Below are 7,046 nucleotides of genomic sequence, written 5' to 3'. Positions count from 1 at the left end.
TCCCTTGAGCATTTTCATGAAACGTTCTCAAAAGAACACCCATCTGGAATGTACTGTGCCAGCTATTTCCACCTCATCAACTATGTGAGCAAGAAGATGCACCTGAATGGTTAGCATGGTAGTAGAAAAATGTTTCTCAAACATGCACACAACCTTCGCAGCGTTTAGTTTGGCGAATGGTATGGAGCCTACGTTGATCTCCTTTTGTGAGATCCATTGCACCAACTTCTCAAGTTTGTAGATTGTGTTATGAACGTCAAGAGACAAACATCCCTCAATGGCACTGGTAAAATAAACTGCAAAACATGTGCAGTAATAATATTAAAGTCCACACACGAATTTGTTACACAATTCCCACGATGATATATTCCACTATGAACATACCTGACACATTTTATGCCAGTCATGCGACTTCAAACCGGTAAGCTTTCCTTCTTTAGTAAAACACGTTCGGAGCGAGTGAATTACGCCAGTGGGGTCCGCAAAGATCGAATGGTATCTTTTACTTTGCGTTCTTGGGCTCCTGTGAAAATCCATGGTGCTTTAGGGAGTTTTACGATCCATCGGACGCTGTTTGCGGCCAATATTGCTCCATACGATCCACATTTCTAAGGTCAACCCTGGCTCCCAAAGTATCTTTCTTGCCGGTCAGATGCTCCCATAGTAGATTACCCACATTCTTGAATATGTGCATTGGATCGAGCAAGTGATTGATCATGAGTCGGGGCCAGTATGGTAACTCGTACCATAGAGATAGTCTCTTCATCCCTAGGGACAATCTGTCATCACACATCTCCTTTTTCTCTAACCATGCTTGTGCAGACATCCTTGGTGGCTCTCTTCCCAAAAAGCCATCGCGTAACACATGATTCTCTGGAAGATATGCTTGATGACCTTCATAGATTTTCTTCTTCAATGAGGGTGCCCTAAGTGCATTCAGTCTAGGTCCACATGTGACACATGCTCTGTATCCGCTTGTTTGAAGCCCTACATGTTTACACATGATAATAGATCAGCTTGAGAAAAACCAAGATTTATAGTGTCTGAGTGAGGAGTGTAAATAGATCACCTGATCATTCTATTAGTCCGCGATAGTCATGCATGGTCCATATTAGAATGCCTCTGATCAAAGCATTCTGTCGACCTGTGTGTCGGCTCATATCCACCACTTCTATGCCAATCCACAATTGTTGTAGCTCTTCCAATAGGGACAAAGATACACATCCATATTCTTCACTTTATATCGCCCCAGCACAATCAAGCTTAGCCATAGGTGCCCCTTCTTTGTAGTCAACCACGGGGGAATGTTGTAGTTGACGATGACAATGGGCCATACACTGTAAGATGTTAATCTTTGACCAAATGGATTTATGCCATCCATAGCCAGGCCTAAGTGCAAATTCCGAGCTTCCCTAGCAAAATCCGACCATGTTCCATCTATATGTTTCCAGGCTGCGCAATCTGCAGGAATCCGTAGCACACCATCCGAAGATTTATTCTCCTCATGCCATGATGCTAGGGCGGCCATGGACTTACATTCGAAGAAATTCTTGATGCGAGGAAGCAAAGGAAAATGTCGCAAAACCTTTTGCGAAATTTTTGTTCCATGGAGATCTAGTCGATATCTCTCGGAATCACATTTCGGACACTTCTCCATGTCTATGTATTCCCCTCTAAAAAGAATGCAATCATTAGGACAAGCGTGGATCGAATTGTAATCCATCCCCAAGTTTCACAAAATCTTTCTTGCTTCCTCTCGGGAATCTGGCATCACATTATCAGCTGGTAGTATGTGCTCTTTGAGAAATCTAGACAAGATAAAAATATGGTACAATTGTGTAAAAATCTATCAGATCATTATACATTTAGAGTTTTATTAAAGTAAAGTAATTGTAATAGATCACCTGAAAAGCGTTGTGACGCTAGTGTCACTCCATCCAAACTTTGCCTGCATGTTGAGAAGAACCAGGAGCGCTTTCAATCTAGACACACGTGCTTCATTATACAATGGCATGTCGGCTTCACTTTTCATATCATCATAGATAAGCCTTTCTGAATCCATGATCGTCTCGATCATTGCATCAACCTCGGGCTCAAACATTGCCTCGTTGGGAATGTGGTCTGCATGATCATCCCCCGAGCTTTCAGAGGCTAAATCTTGTGGCCTCACATATGCTGCTTGACCAAAGCCCCTGCGAACACGTCTATTGGGTTGCAAGATTGCTGCCTGTTGGCCAGCGTCAGAGTTTGACGCGTTATAATTGGCAACAACTTGGTCTATAATAGATGGATCGAACTCGACAAATTCACGAACGTGCTGCAAAGAAACGCGTCTTGTCCATCACACAGCATGCTTGCATTGATTACAAGGACATAAGATCCTCGTTGACGGCCCCACATCCTCATTTCGGTTGGACGGCCCCACATCCTCGTCATTACTCATAATGAGGGAAAAAATCTTATAACCTGGACAAAAAATTTAATCTTCTATTGGCATTCTTCGTCTTTTATCTCTCTCTCTCTCTCTCTCTCTCTCTCTCTCTCTCTCTCTCTCTCTCTCTCTCTCTCTCTCTCTCTCTTTGTTCACACTGTAAACTACCTCACATTCTCTAGTCATGTCCAATCCCTGCACACCTCGGTCTAGAGGTGCATGGAGATCAGAACCACCGGGTTATAATCTCGTCTTTATTGGTCAATGCCTATATTTGTGGGTACAAGAAATCTACACACCCACATCTACATGATACTGTATGTAGTGGACAAAACCCCTTTGCCCCTTCTCTAGCTGTAGCATTTCACAGCATCTTAACATCTTTTCACAGTAGATCTTTTCACCATTCGTCTAACTCTAATTTTTTTACCGTAATCTCGAAGTTAGACTCTAATATAAAAACTCAATCCAAAATCTTATCTTAAATCTAACCTAATTGAACATGTGGTGATTCTCTCCATTGAAGGGTAAAAGACATACCAAACTCTTCTTCTCAGCTTTTAGAGCTGCAATGCGAGATCTAGAGTGCTCCTCCTCTGACAATCTGCAAGCTTTCTCCAGTTTTCCCATCAAAAAGGTGGTCTCTCCCAGCAGAATTAATCTGAGAACAAAGCGATCAGCACTTGAAAAACTGATGCTCCCATCAGTCAAGATCTTGCGCATGGCACTTTTGAAAGCTATGTAGTTGTGCAGTAGTTCTTGCGTGGACCGGCTTGCTTGCTTACACGTCTCTTGGAACTTCTGCGAAGCCGTTTGAATCTCCTTGGAGCTTGGGAGCAGCTCTCCATGAGTGCCCTCTTCTTGGCGCATGCTGCTTTGAATTCTCTTCTGCCCCCTGCTTGTTGCTGATATTTCATTCTTTCCCTAGGCGATGCAAACACGACAAATTAGCCACAGTGTTGTGTGTGTGTGTGTGTGTGTGTGTGTGTGTGTGTGTGTGTGTGTGTGTGTGTGTGTGAGAGAGAGAGAGAGAGAGAGAGAGAGAGAGAGAGAGAGAGAGGGACTCACCATTTCTGACAAGCGTCGGCGGCTCTCTGAGTTGCACCTACATGAAAATCTAAATCTAACCTTATCTTAGTTGATAAAAAGAATAAAATGGTATAACCTTTCTATCACCCAAGTGTGGTAGATTGGTTATGCCATTTCCCTCTTCAATAACAGGTAAATAATGTAGATAAACCTAAATCTAATCTAATATAACGTAAATCTAAATCTAACGTAAATAAACCTAAATCTAATCTAATATAACATAAATCTAAATCTAATCAAACGTAAATCTAACAAAAAATAAACATAAATCTAATCTAATTTAACTTAAATAAACCTAAATCTAATTTAACGTAAGTCTACATCTAACCTAATCTTTAACGTCTTTTGGGATAGTTTCCTATGACATTAAAACTCTCTTCTTCTTGTGTGTGTGTGTGTGTGTGTGTGTGTGCCAATAAAAAGAGAAAAATGGTATAACCTTTCTATCACCCAAGTGTGGTAGATTGGTTATGCCATTTCCCTCTTGAATAACAGGTCTTGAGTTCAACTCCTCGTTGGCTAGATCTTTAGGTCTCTTTAATTAGTTTCCTACGACGTTAAATTAAACTCTCTTCTTCTCGGGTTTGTGTGTGTGGGTGTGTGTGCATGCCAATAAAAAAAGGAGAAAAATGTTATAACTTTTCTATCACCAAAGTGTGATAGATTGGTTATGCCATTTCCCTCATGAATAACAGGTCTTGAGTTCAACTCATGTCGACTAGATCTTTAAGGTCTCTTGGGATAGTTTCCTACGATGTTAAGACTCTCTTCTTCTTCTTCTTCTTCTTCTTCTCCTCTCTCTCTCTCTCTCTCTCTCTCTCTCTCTCTCTCTCTCTCAAAAACACAATGTGTGTGTGTGTGTGTGAGAGAGAGAGAGAGAGAGGGAGAGAGAAAGAGGGGAAGGGAACATGAGACTGAGGATAGGGAAGGAGAATACCTGGCTCTCCTTTCTCTCCTCGTGTATGTGTGTGTGTGTGTGTGTGTGTGTGGAGAAGAAAGAGAGAGAGGGAGAGCGCGCGTTACCTTGCTTGCTTGAGCGCGCATCGAAAACTCAAATCTGAGATCTGAGTTTTCGGATGCTCTCGTTTAGTTTTTTTAGCCTCGACGGCGTCGCTATAGGCATCGCCATGGTTTTTCACATTTGAGCGTTGCACTGCGAGCGTCGCTACTATTAAGTACCTCTTGTAGTGACACAGTGCCAATGGTCCAATTGTCAAAAGCCGAAGAAGATGCACTGAAAGAGAAGATCACCCAAGAGGTGGATGAGCAGTGGAAAGCCGCAATGGATGGGGAGTTGAGAGTTTCACACTTTGTCAATGTCACTCAACTCACTCCCAATCAGATCAATGCTCAATGGCATCAGCAATCCCTGCTATACCCTCTCATTAAAGTGGAATTACTACAAGTAAAAGAGAGGCTATACAAAGACATGCAAGAAGATGGCCCAGATAAAGACCACCTGTGCGCTCCTTGCCGCACTGTCGAAGCAAGGGACTTGCCTAACACTGTGTGCGAGCCACAGACGGCTCCAAGCACACAACTAGCTTAACTAGTAAGCTCAAAAGAGGGCAATGGTGTGTCACTCACCGCTCTATGCTCCTGCCGTGGAGGATTCCTCGCCGCGAAGAAGAAGGAGACGCCGCTACGTCGCTCTCAACTGCTTCACCGCCGTCGTGCCGCCGCAATGCTCGATCACACACACACACACACTCTCTCTCTCAAGTACACACACACACACTAGTACACAAGGAGATGGAGAAGGAGATGGAGCAAGAGCACCTTTCTTACATTGCACAAATGAGAGAATCAGTGAATTTTAGGTTTAGTTGACTTTTATATGAGCTCACCCCATTCACACTTGGGCACCCATGCTTAGCCAACTAATCCCTTGAATGTCCCAGTTAGAGTGCGCCTCTCATCGGCGATCACTCTTACCCTTTTCCTATTGGACCGACAAGCTCGGTACCTGACTCTACCAAATAAATAATACAATGTCCGCCGTAGGTTACAACGTCCGTCATAGGTAATAGGGTGTCCGTGAGCCGTGAGGGTTAACATACCCCCCTTCCTGATGTAGATTCCGTCCTCGGAAGCTATTGAGTTGAAGCTTGTTATGTCCATGTTGTAGAGCATCTGGATTTGAATCTGCAAGGCAAAGTCACTGTTTCAGCAAGCGGTATTATATGGCCATAAATCATGAGGGGAATGTAAAGTACATGTGGAAATGTGTAAATGCAAGATTTATGAAATGTTAGACTGCCATTAAGGACAAATAAATCGCACTTTGAGTAAATTAATAACCAAGATTTTTGGGCTTATGTGTGAGTCTATCAATTAGTTAGCTATGACTAAGGTTAAAACAAATACTCTAGTACTAGCTAAGCTAAGAAGATTATCTAAATGCAAGATTCCCTAATTGTGCTTTTCAGCTTTGATTAGCCAACTAGCTCTCACAACTGCAAACAAAAGCTTGAAATGTTAACTGTAAGCTCGATGGAAGTCTTTTAAATATCATTCATTTTTTTCTTTTTCTCTTTTTTACTTTGGTTCACAATCATTTGACGTGTGTGCTTATTTTGTATGTCGGGGGCTTTTTGCTTCTCAAAGAAAAGCGCCCACACTGGGAACCTCTAGGGCTCTAGTACCATAGCAATACATGTGAGTGAAGTACCAAATCAAGCCAGGATTTCTCTTCTAGCATTAGATTTTTCATTTGTGGCACTTATGTTTTTTGCTTCCATTTCCTTTGTATTCTCACTAGTGTTTTTGTTGTTTAAGTGAGCAAGCTTCTCTATGCTTTAAACATTCCTAAGGTCTCAAATACTCAGATAATTTTATTAGCTAGGCCTAGTGGTCAAGTAAATGAGTTAACCTAAAGTCACGGTCTCCTAATCTCAAGGATCATCCATAAGATTAAACTCTAGTTCCATCAACGTAAGCAAAGACAAATTTATACATCTATAATGGCAGATAACAAACATAACTATTGCACTCAAACAAACCATGAAAAATCATTATTAGCAATTATAAATATCCACCAACATGAATCATGGAAAGTAGTACACCTGGAGGTATGGAGTTGCTCATTTTGTCGAAGCAGATGCCCTCAGCCATGTGGATGGAGATCCATATAAGTCCTACCTAACATATCCAAAAAACAAGCACTATACCTCTAGGAGACATGTCAGTGTGAAAAAATTAAAACTCCTAGAAAACAAACTCAAAACACAATCCAGACCCCTAACCTACCTATCTGTCATCCCTTTTAGAATCAAGGAAAGAGGATATTATATAAACCGGGTGGCCACCCTAAGGCTAGGCCTCTATCCTCATCGTCTAGATAAACGAAATCATTTTCCGTGAGGCCATAGTCTTCCTTTGTCTCTATTGTTTCTTCTTCATCATCCTCTTGCGCAAGCGTGTTAATCAAGAACCTCGCGATGCGTGGATACTCATCCTGTGCAAAAGAATAAGCATGTGCCACCGGAGAAACATTCGCTACTGGGTAGGGATCACTAGTTATCCA

This window comes from Adiantum capillus-veneris, chromosome 18 (genome assembly GCF_014529385.1).
Source record: "Adiantum capillus-veneris isolate H3 chromosome 18, ASM1452938v2, whole genome shotgun sequence".
NCBI classification, from domain to species: domain Eukaryota; kingdom Viridiplantae; phylum Streptophyta; class Polypodiopsida; order Polypodiales; family Pteridaceae; genus Adiantum; species Adiantum capillus-veneris.
This window is presented reverse-complemented; position numbering follows the sequence as displayed.